The following is a 14,131-nucleotide window of genomic DNA, read 5'->3' as shown; positions in this document are numbered from 1 at the left end:
ACTCCCGAACGTGCTATTCCACGGTGTGACGTCAGAAACTCGGCACGCTTAACGTTCGGATGCACGGTCCGTGTGCCGACGGCTTAAGGCCGGCCTCGCGCCGACCGAGCTGCCGAAACGGCAACGTTTGTGCGGACCGCGTGCGTTCAGCGTGCCGCTGGACGCCCCGCGGGAACGCTGTGAGGGGCGCAGGCGCTGCGTCAGCCTCACCGTGGTACACGCGCGCTGGCTCGCGAATCGCACAGTTTAACAAACGGACGGGCGCAAAATACCTTTATCATCTCTCTTCAAAATCCCGTCTGAGGCCTGCGATCATTTCTATGTTAATACACTACTGGCCGTTAAAATTGCTACACCACGAAGATGACGTGATACAGACGCGAAATTTAACCGATAAGAAGAAGATGCTGTGACATGCAAATGATTAGCTTTCCAGAGCATTCACACGAGGTTCGCGCCGGTGGCGACACCTACAACGTGCTGACATGAGGAAGGTTTCCAACCGATTTCTCGTACACAAACAGCAGTTGACGGGCGTTGCCTGGTGTCACGTCGTCGTGATGCCTCGTGTAAGGAGGAGAAATGCGTACCGTCACGTTTCCGACTTTGATAAAGGTCGGATTGTACCCTACCGCGATTGCGGTTTATCGTATCGCGACATTGCTGCTCGCGTCGGTCGAGATCCAATGACTGTTGGCAGAATACGGAATCGGTGGGTTCAGGAGGGTAATACGGAACGCCGTGCTGGATCCCAACGGCCTCGTATCACTAGCAGTCGAGATGACAGGCATCTTAACCGCACGGCTGTAACGGATCGTGCAGCCACGTCTCGATCCCTGAGTCAACAGATGGGGACGTTCATAAGGCAACAACCATCTGCACGAATAGTTCGACGACGTTTGCAGCAGCACGGACTGTCACCTCGGAGACCGTGGCTGCAGTTACACTTGACGCTGCATCACAGACGGGAGCGCCTGCGACGGTGTACTGGACGACGAACCTGGGTGCACGAATGGCAAAACGTCATTTTCTCGGGCGACTCCACGTTCTGTTTTGGCGACATCGCGGTGAACGTACATCGGAAGCGTGTATTCGTCATCGCCATACTGGCGTATCACCCGGCGCGACCGTATGGGGTGCCATTGGTTACACGTCTCTGTCACCTCTTGTAAGCATTGACGGCACTTTGAACAGTGGACGTTACATTTTAGATGTGTTGCGACCCGTGGCTCTACACTTCATTCCATCCCTGCGAAACCCTACATTTCAGCAGGATAATGCACGACCGCATGTTGCAGGTCCTGTACGGGCCTTTCTGGATACAGAAAATGTTCGACTGCTGCCCTGGCCAGCACATTCTCCAGATCTCTCACCAACTGAAAACGTCTGGTCAATGGTGGCCGAGCAACTGGCTCGTCACAATACGCCAGTCACTACTCTCGATGAACTGTGGTATCGTGTTGAAGCTGCACGGGCAGCTGTACCTTTACACGCCATCCGAGCTCTGTCTGACTCAATGTCCAGGCGTATCGAGGCCGTTATTACGGCCAGAGGTGGTTGTTCTGAGTACTGATTTCTCAGGATCTATGCACCCAAATTGCGTCAAAATGTAATCACATGCCAGTTCTAGTATAATATATTTGTCCAATGAATACGCGTTTATCATGTGCGTTTCTTCTTGGTGTAGCAATTTCAGTGGCCGGCAGTGTAATTCTCAACCAATGCTGTACTATCGCAATAAAGTCATGAGATGTTCAATTGACTCTTTTATTAGAACATGATACGCGTTTCCGGATTACACCCATCCCCAGACATGACAAGACTGTTTGTGTCTCAGTCATATGTCGTTGGACACTTTCTTTGAGTTGTCAAGGCTGTACGCCTGGTTGCTTAGCAGGAATGAGTTGAAGTTTGTGATGTCTGAAGACGGGTGTAATCCCGAAACGCGTAACATGTTCAGCCGGCCGGTGTGGCCGAGCGGTTCTAAGCGCTTCAGTCTGGAACCGCGCGACCGCTACAGTCGCAGGTTCGAATCCTGCCTCGGGCACGGATGTCTGTGATGTCCTTAGGTTGGTTAAGTTTAAGTAGTTCTAAGTTCTAGGGGACTGATGACCTCAGACGTTAAGTCCCATAGTGCTTAGAGACATTTTTGAACCATTTTTATAAAAAGTTCTTATAAAAAAGAGTCAATTGAAGATCTCATCACTTTATTGCGATAGTACAGCATTGGTTGCCAATTATCTATTAAAACATGCATTTCCTCCCTTGTTCATACGCCAGTCAGGTTGTTCTCCTTCACGTAAACGAAAACTATAATACCTCCGAACATGTTACTTCTCTGCATGAGGGAAAAGCTATTTTCTCATTCTTACTTTTTAGTAAAACCGTAACGTCATTCTTATTTGATCAACGATCCTATCAGAAGCAGAATCTTTACAGCATGTGAAATACAACATCTAAAACAAGGAAGTGCAGAATCTACAAGATGTCCTGTAGATGAAGCCAATCGAACGAACTCACTTCTCTAAACCGGCACACTTGCATTTACAGAACATCGAATATTATAGTACATACTTGCACGAAACTAATAAAAATGGTTCAAATGGCTCTGAGCACTATGGGACTCAACATCTTAGGTCATCAGTCCCCTAGAACTTAGAACTACTTAAACCTAACTTAACCTAAGGACATCACACACACCCATGCCCGAGGCAGGATTCGAACCTGCGACCGTAGCAGTCCCGCGGTCCCGGACTGCAGCGCCAGAACCGCACGGCCACCACGGCCGGCACGAAACTAATAGGAAAGTAACAGAACCTACAGAAAACTGAAATTTTTGTAAAAAGTATTAGGAGGGCGTAACAGGCCGCTAACCACACACACATTGCAGTTGTGTGCTGTGTATCTTTCTTACCATCACACAGTAGGGGCTTGTAGAATTCTGGGAAAAGGATTTTGAAATGATAAGGAAAACAGGGTTAAATGATTTTTTAAGATTATTCTGGACTATATTATCAGATAAAGAAGGGGTTTCGGCTATCCAAGCAATCACCGCAGCCAACGAAGAAAAAACTGAAAAATAGGATTCCATTGTGAATACACAGATATAAAAATTAAAAATGTTATTATTCCCCTCTTCAAATGATTTCTTATACCTCTTCAGCGCTGCAGTGACACGTTGGTGTATTATCAGTGCTGTCCTTGCAGGTCTTACCGATCGTCCCAACATTTATTACGATATACTTTCACGGATAATTAATAAATATTCCAACACCTTTTTAAAGCTGTCCCTAACACATTTTTACACAACCTTTACGTAATATATTCAGAAGGTTAATAATAGTTGGCGTGCTCTTTTTTTTGCTGCAGACCTGTGTAATGTTCATGTCTGGGGAGTTTGGTGGCCAGCGGAAGTGTTTAAACTCAGAAGAGTGACCACGGAGTCACTCTCTAGCAATTCGGGACGTGTGCGGTGTCGCATTGTCCTGCTGGAATTTTCCAAGTCCGTCGGAATGCACAGTGGAGACGAATGGATGCAGGTGATCAGACAGGATACTTGTCTACGAGTCACCTGTCGGAATATTATTCTAGACGTATACCGCTCCGACTGCACACGCCCCACACCATTACAGAGCGTCCACCAGCTCTAACAGCCCCACTGACATACAGGGTCCACGGATTCGTGAGGTTGTCTACGTACATGCATCCGCTCGATAGAATTTGAAACGAGACTCTTCCGACCAGGCGACATGTTTCCAGTCATCAACAGTCTATTGTCGTCGTCGACGGGCCCAGGCGACGCGTAAAGCTTTGTGTCGTGCAGTCATCAAGGGTACACGAGTGGGCCTTTGGCTCCGAAAACCCATATCGATGATGTTTCGTTGAACGGTTCGCACGCTGACACTTTCTGATGGCCCAGCATTGAAACCTGCAGCAAATTGCGGAAGGGTCGCACTTCTATCAAGTTCAACGATTCTGTTTCGTCGTCCTTGGTCCCGTTCTTGCAGGATGTTTTTCCGGCTAGAGAGATGTCGGAGATTTAATGTTTTACCGGATTCCTCACATTCATGGTGCATTCGTGAAATGGTGGTACGGGAAAATTCCCACTTGATCGCTACCTCAGAGATCCTGTGTCCCATCTCTCGTGCGTCGACTGTAACACCACGTCGAAACTCACTTAAATCTCGGTAACCCGCCAGTGTGGCAGCAGTAACCGATCTGACAGCTGCGCCAGACACCTGTTGTCTTGTACAGGCGATGCCGACCACAGCGCCGTACTCTGTTTATATATATATACACTCCTGGAAATGGAAAAAAGAACACATTGACACCGGTGTGTCAGACCCACCATACTTGCTCCGGACACTGCGAGAGGGCTGTACAAGCAATGATCACACGCACGGCACAGCGGACACACCAGGAACCGCGGTGTTGGCCGTCGAATGGCGCTAGCTGCGCAGCATTTGTGCACCGCCGCCGTCAGTGTCAGCCAGTTTGCCGTGGCATACGGAGCTCCATCGCAGTCTTTAACACTGGTAGCATGCCGCGACAGCGTGGACGTGAACCGTATGTGCAGTTGACGGACTTTGAGCGAGGGCGTATAGTGGGCATGCGGGAGGCCGGGTGGACGTACCGCCGAATTGCTCAACACGTGGGGCGTGACGTCTCCACAGTACATCGATGTTGTCGCCAGTGGTCGGCGGAAGGTGCACGTGCCCGTCGACCTGGGACCGGACCGCAGCGACGCACGGATGCACCCCAAGACCGTAGGATCCTACGCAGTGCCGTAGGGGACCGCACCGCCACTTCCCAGCAAATTAGGGACACTGTTGCTCCTGGGGTATCGGCGAGGACCATTCGCAACCATCTCCATGAAGCTGGGCTACGGTCCCGCACACCGTTAGGCCGTCTTCCGCTCACGCCCCAACATCGTGCAGCCCGCCTCCACTGGTGTCGCGACAGGCGTGAATGGAGGGACGAATGGAGACGTGTCGTCTTCAGCGATGAGAGTCGCTTCTGCCTTGGTGCCAATGATGGTCGTATGCGTGTTTGGCGCCGTGCAGGTGAGCGCCACAATCAGGACTGCATACGACCGAGGCACACAGGGCCAACACCCGGCATCGTGGTGTGGGGAGCGATCTCCTACACTGGCCGTACACCACTTGTGATCGTCGAGGGGACACTGAATAGTGCACGGTACATCCAAACCGTCATCGAACCCATCGTTCTACCATTCCTAGACCGGCAAGGGAACATGCTGTTCCAACAGGACAATGCACGTCCGCATGTATCCCGTGCCACCCAACGTGCTCTAGAAGGTGTAAGTCAACTACCCTGGCCAGCAAGATCTCCGGATCTGTCCCCCATTGAGCATGTTTGGGACTGGATGAAGCGTCGTCTCACGCGGTCTGCACGTCCAGCACGAACGCTGGTCCAACTGAGGCGCCAGGTGGAAATGGCATGGCAAGCCGTTCCACAGGACTACATCCAGCATCTCTACGATCGTCTCCATGGGAGAATAGCAGCCTGCATTGCTGCGAAAGGTGGATATACACTGTACTAGTGCCGACATTGTGCATGCTCTGTTGCCTGTGTCTATGTGCCTGTGGTTCTGTCAGTGTGATCATGTGATGTATCTGACCCCAGGAATGTGTCAATAAAGTTTCCCCTTCCTGGGACAGTGAATTCACGGTGTTCTTATTTCAATTTCCAGGAGTGTATATATATAAAAATTACTACTGGCCATTAAAATTGCTACACCAAGAAGAAATGCAGATGATAAACGGGTATTCATTGCACATTGAACTGACATGTGATTACATTTTCACGCAATTTGCGTGCATAGATTCTGAGAAATCAGTACCCAGAACAACCATCTCTGGCCGTAATAACGGCCTCGATACGCCTGGGCATTGAGTCAAACAGAGCTCGGATGGCGTGTACTGGTACAGCTGCCCGTGCAGCTTCAACACGATAACCACAGTTCATCGAGAGTAGTGACTGGCGTATTGTGACGAGCCAGTTGCTCGGCCACCATTGACCAGACGTTTTCAATTGGTGAGAGATCTGGAGAATGGGCTGGCCAGGGCAGCAGTCGGACATTTTCTGTATCCAGAAAGGCCCGTACAGGACCTGCAACGTGCGGTCGTGCACTATCCTGCTGAAATGTAGGGTTTCGCAGGGATCGAATGGAGGGTAGAGCCACGGGTCGTAACGCATCTGAAATGTAACGTCCACTGTTCAAAGCGCCGTCAATGCGAACAAGAGGTGACCGAGACGTGTAACCGATGGCACCCCATACCATCGCGCCAGGTGATACGCCAGTATGGCGATGAAGAATACACGCTTCCAATGTGCGTTCACCGCGATGTCGCCAAACGCGGGTGCGACCTTCGTGATGCTGTAAATAGAACCTGGATTCATCCGAAGAAATGACGTTTTCCCATTTGTGCACCCAGGTTCGTCGTTTGAGTACACCATCACAGGCGCTCCTGCCTGTGATGCAGCGTCAAGGGTAACCGCAGCCACGGTCCCCGAGCTGATAGTCCGTGCTGCTGCAAACGTCGTCGAACTGTTCGTGCAGATGGTTGTCGTCTTGCAAACGTCCCCATCTGTTGACTCAGCGATCGAGACGTCGCTGCACGATCCGTTACAGCCGTGCGGATAAGATGCCTGTCATCTCGACTGCTAGTGATACGAGGCCGTCGGGATCCAGCACGGCGTTCCGTATTACCCTCCTGAACCCACCGATTCCATATTCTGCTAACAGTCATTGGATCTCGACCGACGCGAGCAACAATGTCGCGATACGATAAACCGCAATCGCGATAGGCTACAATCCGACCTTTACCAAAGTCGGAAACGTGACGGTACGCATTTCTCCTCCTTACACGAGGCATCACAACAACGTTTCACCAGGCAACGCCCGTCAACTGCTGTTCGTGTGTGAGAAATCTCTAGGAAACTTTCCTCATGTCAGCACGTTGTAGGTGTCGCCGCCGGCGCGAACCTCGTGTGAATGCTCTGGAAAGCTAATCATTTGCATATCACAGCATCTCCGTCCTGTCGGTTAAATTTCGCGTCTGTAGCACGTCATCTTCGTGGTGTAGCAATTTTTATGGCCAGTATAGTATTTGAATACGCATGCGTATACCAGTTTCATTGTCGCTTCAATGTATCCCCACCAGAGTTGCAACGATCATAAAGGCGAAAGGTGGACAATCCTCTACACAAATGTCCAGTAATGGGCCATTGAATACTTTTGACAGATACTGTATGTACAAAGGGTAAGGGCTTGTGTTAAGCCTGTTGTAAGTTTACAAGCAAACATTTCTTCCGTGCCTCTACGTCTGAAAGAGATACTAATAGAAGCCAGGGCAATCTGTCACTAATCTTATATGAGCCGTTTCGGGGTCTGCGCACCATGATCAGGTGACAGTTTTCCTTTTTACTCGTCACCGCTGCTCTCGAGAAGACAACGAAATCGGAGTTAAAAAACAAATTTCATTAACTCTCGATAATCTGTCTTTAGTGAACGGTTTCCGTTGTTTTTCTTTCTTATTTGCAGTTCAGACACAGATTTTATGTGAGCCTGGTAATGCGAAAAGTGTGTTCCTTACGAATAATTCGCGCGTCAAACCATTGCCTCGTTTGCATCGCATATGAGTGTAGGAGTAAAGCCTGCGTTGACGATCAAACAATTTGTCAGACTTCACCTGCTTGTGAAACATAAGAGTGTGCTCCCCCCTTCTTGCAGAGGTGTACCGTAGAAGAGCGTAGCGATCCAAATGTTTGGAAAAGGGCACAGGTCATCTCCGATTTCAAGAAGGGACGTCGAACAGATGTGCAGAACTGTAGACCTACATCCTAACGTCCATCAGTTGTAGTATTTTGGAACACGTATTATGTTCGAGTATAATGACTTTTCTGGAGAGTAGAAATCTACTCTGTAGGAATCAGCATGGGTTTCGAAAAAGACGATCGTGTGAAACCCAGCTCGCGCTATTCGTCCACGAGACTCAGAGGGCCATAGACACGGGTTCACAGGTAGATGCCGTGTTTCTCGACTTCAGCAAGGCGTTCGATACAGTTCCCCACAGTCGTTTAATGAACAAACTAAGAGCATATGGACTATCAGAACAATTGTGTGATTGGATTGAAGAGTTCCTAGATAACAGAACGCAGCATGTCATTCTCAATGGAGAGAAGTCTTCCGAAGTAAGAGTGACTTCGGGTGTGCCGCAGCGGAGTGTCGTAGGACCGTTGCTATTCACAAAATACATAAATAACCTTGTGGATGACGTCGGAAGTTCACTGAGGCTATTTGCGGATGATGCTGTGGTATATCGAGAGGTTGTAAGAAACCAAAATTGTATTGAAATGCAGGAGGATCTGCAACGAATTGACGCATGGTGCAGGGAATGGCAATTGAATCTCAATGTAGGCAAGTGTAATCTTCTCCGAATACATAAAAAGAAAGATCCCATATCATTTACCTACAATATAGCAGTTCAGCAACTGGAAGCAGTTAATTCCATAAATTATCAGGGAGTAAGCATTACGAGTGATTTAAAATGGAATGATCATATAAAGTTTATCGTCGGTAAAGCATATGCCAGACAGATCCATTGGAAGAATCTTAAGGAAATGCAATCCGAAAAGAAAGGAAGTAGGTTACAGTTCGCTTGTTCGCCCACTGCTAGAATACTGCTCAGCAGTGTGGGATCAGTACCAGACAGGGTTGATAGAAGAGACAGAGAAGATCCAACGGCGAGCAGCTCGCTTCGTTGCAGGATCGTTTAGTAATCGCGAAAGCGTTACGGAGATGACAGATAAACTCCAGTGGAAGACTCTGCAGGAGAGACGCTCAGTAGCTCGGTACGGGCTTTTGTCGAAGTTTCCAGAACATACCTTCACCGAGGAGTCCAGCATTATATTGCTCCCTCCTACGTATATGTCGCGAAGAGACCGTGAGGGTAAAATCAGAGCGATTAGAGCCCACACAGAGGCATACCGACAATACTTCTTTCCACGAACAATACGAGACTGGAATAGAAGGGAGAACCGATAGAGGTACTCAAGGTACCCTCCGCCACACACCGTCAGGTGGCTTGCGGAGTATTGATGTAGATATCTGCTTGAGTCAAGGTTTGATTGTCGGCCGATTTCACGAACAAGCACGACAGTTAACGCACGCGTTTGTCAAACAATGGCCAGTTGCTTGGCAGGATACTGTCTGTTAAGTTTGAGATGCGGAAAGTGGAGCAGATTTCGAAGACATAAAGTTGTGTCTCCTTCTGCTCTGCACCTGGCACGCTTCAAAATACTTCGCGAGAGAGATACGCAGGTTAAATTTTACTGTTTGGTACGCCTGCGAGCTTTTCCGGCGAAACCTGTGGATGGCAAACAGCAAATTTGACAAACAAACTTTAATGTATACAGTGGCGTTACAACACAGAGAGAGGCAACAGCTAGCTGCATTTACCGGTTCGGCATGTCTGCACTCCACAGCTGACGCAGGCCTGCCGAGAGAAGCTTTTATTTTTTTACACCATAAGGTCAGTCGCGCACACGCCCAAGGCCACACACTGGAGAGAGAGAGAGAGAGAGAGAGAGAGAGAGAGAGAGAGAGAGAGAGAGCGGCCTCGAACACACGAACGAACGAAACGCGGCGACAACCGTCGCTTAACTGACGCGCCGCGACGGGGAGGGAAGAGCGAGCGGCCGGAAGCGGGGGCCGTGACGTCACGCGTCACTTCCGCCGCCAGACAGCGCCGCTTCCGGTGGGGAGGGGGGGGATGGGAGGGGAGCGGTTACGCAGGTTGCCCGGGTGGCGCCGTGGTGGGGGGAATCCGGGACAAGCGGCGAGCGGCCAGCGGCCGTCCGATGTTTCGTCACACGACATTCGGCCCGCATCCAACAGAACAGAACGTACAGAATGGACAATGCTGAAGACCAGTGCGCAAAAATTTCGTGTGTATGCGCCAAATCTGCCATTCTGAAGCCCAGTAAACAGCTATGTCTGAGAGCCGACGGTGAACGGATACTTTATTGTACACTGAAGCGGCAAAGAAACTGGTACAGGCACGCTATTCAAATACAGGGTCCAGAATGAGATTTTCACTCTGCAGCGGAGTGTACGCTGATATGAAACTTCCTGGCAGATTAAAACTGTGTGCCCGACCGAGACTCGAACTCTGGAAACATCCCCTAGGCTGTGGCTAAGCCATGTCTCCGTAATATCCTTTCTTTAAGGAGTGCTAGTTCTGCAAGGTTCGCAGGAGAGCTTCTGTAAAGTTTGGAAGGTAGGAGACGAGGTACTGGCAGAAGTAAAGCTGTGAGTACCGGGCGTGAGTCGTGCTTCGGTAGCTCAGTTGGTAGAGCAGTTGCCCGCGAAAGGCAAAGGTCCCGAGTTCGAGTCTCGGTCGGGCGCACAGTTTTAATCTGCCAGGAAGTTTCAAATACAGGGTGTTACAAAAAGGTACGGCCGAACTTTCAGGAAACATTCCTCACACACAAAGAAAGTAAATATGTTATGTGGACATGTGTCCGGAAACGCTTACTTTCCATGTTAGAGCTCATTTTTTACTTCTCTTCAAACCACATTAATCGTGGAATGGAAACACACAGCAACAGAACGTACCAGCGTGACTTCATTTTGTTACAGGAAATGTTCAAAATGTCCTCCGTTAGCGAGGATACGTGCATCCACCCTCCGTCGCACGGAATCCCTGATGCGCTGATGCAGCCCTGGAGAATGGCGTATTGTATCACAGCCGTCCACAATACGAGCACGAAGAGTCTCTACATTTGGTACCGGGGTTGCGTAGACGAGAGCTTTCAAATGAAAGTCGAGAGGGTTGAGGTCAGGAGAGCGTGGAGGCCACGGAATTGGTCCGCCTCTACCAATCCGTCGGTCACCGAATCTGTTGTCGAGAAGCGTACGAACACTTGGACTGAAATGTGCAGGAGCTCCATCGTGCACGAACCACATGTTGTGTCGTACTTGTAAAGGCACATGTTCTAGCAGCACAGGTAGAGTATCCCGTATGAAATCATGGCGGTGGATCGAGAAAGTACAGTACATACTGACGAAACTGAAATGAGTTCTAACATGGAAATTAAGCGTTTCCGGACACATGTCCACATAACATCTTTTCTTTATTTGTGTGTGAGGAATTTTTCCTGGAAGTTTGGCCGTACCTTTTTGTATAGAGATATACAGGGTGTCGGAAAAGTCTTTCCCTGATTACATAAATTGATAACTCAGGCTAGAAGTAAGATACAAATATGAAACTGGTGTCTAATTGTTTACAAACTATCAAAGTTTTTTTCACACATCAGTAAACTTCTACATGAGCACCCTCGGTAGCATGTAGCACATCTAGGCGATATTCAATTTCCGTCCACACATTAGCCACCTTCACTGGAGGGATCGATTCGACGACTGTGGTTATCCGTTGCCGCAGGGTTTAGATATCTGGTGCACCTGTTCAGTAGACCTCGTCCTTGACATAACCCCATAAAAAGAAGTGTAATGGGGTTACCTCAGGAGAGCGTGGAGGCCAAACCGTTGGCCCATCACGACCAATCCATCGCCCAGGAAATTCGAGATAGACACGGACGTCCAAACCCCAATGAGGCGGAGCACCGTCTTGCTGAAACGAGACACCGGGGTGATACTGAAGCAGCCGGGGAACAGCATACAGCTGCAACACGTCCAGATACACTGCAGGTGTGACGGTAGCCTCAGCGAAGAAGAATGGCCCGATAATTCGATCGTGCGATAGCGCGCACCAAACATTCACCTTCGGACTGCCTCTGGTGCACTCCGTGACCTCGCCAGGGGGTTGTGAACCCCAAATGCGCACATTATGGCGATACACTAGTCCACTGACAAAAAAACGTCGCTTCGTCGGAAAAGGCAATTCGTCTGAGATAACCATCATCGTCCTCAATACGTGACAGCATTTCGACCGCGAAGTCATATCGGCGTGTACTGTCACTGGGCAACAATGGAAGTGGAAGTTTCCTGATGTGTGAAAAAAAACTTTGATAGTTTGTAAACAATTAGACGTCAGTTTCATATTTGTATCTTACTTCTAGCCTGAGTTTTCAATTTATGCAATCAGGGAGAGACTTTTCCGACACCCTGTATAAACAGGCGGAATACGGCGTTGCGATCGGCAACGCCTACACAGGGTGCATCACAATTAATGGCGTAAACGCCAATAATTGCCTAAAACATGCTGTAACATACAACAAATAAGGCAGCATGAAAGTATCAATAGAAAACTATTTCAAAAGACGAAATGTAAAAATTTAATAATGTTTTACTGTGTTTGTACATCCATGCCATTTTCTGCATGTTTTAGATTAAAAAACGCCACTGATGATGGTGATATTTGCCGCCGAAACTACTTTGGGATAATAAAGAAATAAACGAATAACAAGGTGTTTTGCATCAAGGCGGACTCAATTTTCTGGTATTACTGTTTTTCTATGCAAATACGGACCAAATGGAAGAGTTCAAAGATAACTTTATTGTAAACCCATACAGTTGAAAGTACACGATACTAGAAGCAAAGAAGTCTCAGTAAACATGGGATCGGAAATGCATGCGTTAAGAGCTACGAGCAATTTTTCATCTTCGGTACTGTGAAACAAATCTCTTCTACTGCAAGCTGCTTGCTTTCCATATTTTGGGACGTGGAAGTGTGGACCAAAACAAGAAAACAGCGTCCAGTAAATGTGTGCTCTAAAATGCATATCTTAAACGTTACGAGCATTTGTTCATTAGAAATGTTTCAAAGTAGCGAAAACGAGAAAGTGCTTACAGATTGGAACGTATGCATTTTAGAGCACATGCTTACTGGACATTTTTTCCTTGTTTTGGCCCATACTGCCACTTCCTAAAACATGGAAAGCAAAGAGCTTGCAGTAGAAGAGATTTGTTTCACAGTATCGAAGATCAGTAATTGGTAATAGCTCTTAAGATATGCGTTTCAGACCCCCCATGTTTACTCAGACTTTTTTGCTTCCAGTGTCGTGTACTTTGAACTGTATGCGTTTACGCCATTAATTATGACGCACCCTGTATAGGCCGACATGCGAGTGGCGCAGTTATCGTCATACCAGTTACTGCTGCTACAATGGCAGGTTACCAAGATTTAAGCGAGTTTGAACGCGGTGTTTTGGTCGGCACTCGAGCTATGCGGACACAACATATCCGAGGTAGCGGTGGAGTGCGGATTTTCCCGTACGACCATTCCACGACTGTGCCGTAAATATCAGGAATCTCGTGAAACATCAAATCTCCGACATCGCTGCGGCTGGAAAAAGATCGTGCAAGAACGGGACCGACGACGACTGAAGAGAATCGTTCAACGTGGTGGAAGTGCCACCCTTCCGTAAATTGCTGCAGTTTTCAATGCTGGGCCATCAGCAAGTGTCAGCGTTCGGACCATTCGACGAATCATCATCGACAGGGCCTTTCGGAGTCAAAGGACCCGTCAACTGGACTGTTGATGACTGGAAACATGTTGCCTGGTCGGACGAGTCTCGTTTCAAATTCTATCGAGCAAATGGCCGAGTGAGAGCATGGAGAGAACCTCACGAATCCGTGGACCCTGCGTGTCGGCAGGGGCTGTACAAGCTGGTGGAGGCATGCGACGGTGTGGGGGCGTGTGCAGTTGGAGTGATGTGGGACGCTCCACACGTCTACGTACGACTCTGTATATGAGGATCCTGTCTGATCACCTGCATCCATTCGTGTCCGTTGTGCACTCCGACGGAGTCGGGCAATTCCAGCAGGACAATGCGACAACGCACACGTCCAGAATTGCTACAGAGTGGCTCCAGGAACACACTTCCGCTGGCCAGCAGACTCCCCAGACGTGAACATCATTGAGCATGTCTGGGATGCCCTGCAAAGTGCTGTTCAGAAGAGACCTCCAGCCCCTCGTACTCTTACAGCCGCGCGGCATTCGTGGTGTCAGCTCCCTCCTCCAGCACTGCTCCAGACGTTACTCGAGCCCACGCCACGTCGTGTTGCGGCACTACTGCGTGCTCGCGGGGGCCCCGCACGATAATTAGGCAGGTGTCGCAGCTTCTTTCGCTCTTCTATGTACGA

General features: G+C 48.9%; 1 protein-coding gene and 1 non-coding gene across 2 annotated transcripts in view; one reads left to right on the top strand and one right to left on the bottom strand.

Annotated features, from left to right (window-relative positions):
* LOC126108424 (tyrosine-protein phosphatase non-receptor type 11-like) overlaps nucleotides 1-14,131 on the bottom strand; it is a 249,182-nt gene that overhangs the window by 190,844 nt on the left and 44,207 nt on the right. The gene's annotated exons all lie outside the window — the stretch shown is intronic.
* Nucleotides 10,359-10,433, top strand: Trnas-cga (transfer RNA serine (anticodon CGA)). Its single transcript has one exon. It is a non-coding gene; the product is annotated as a tRNA-Ser (tRNA).

This window comes from Schistocerca cancellata, chromosome 11 (assembly GCF_023864275.1).
Source record: "Schistocerca cancellata isolate TAMUIC-IGC-003103 chromosome 11, iqSchCanc2.1, whole genome shotgun sequence".
NCBI lineage: Eukaryota > Metazoa > Arthropoda > Insecta > Orthoptera > Acrididae > Schistocerca > Schistocerca cancellata.
The sequence above is the reverse complement of the archived record's forward strand: the minus strand, read 5'-3'. Positions and strand labels throughout refer to the sequence as shown.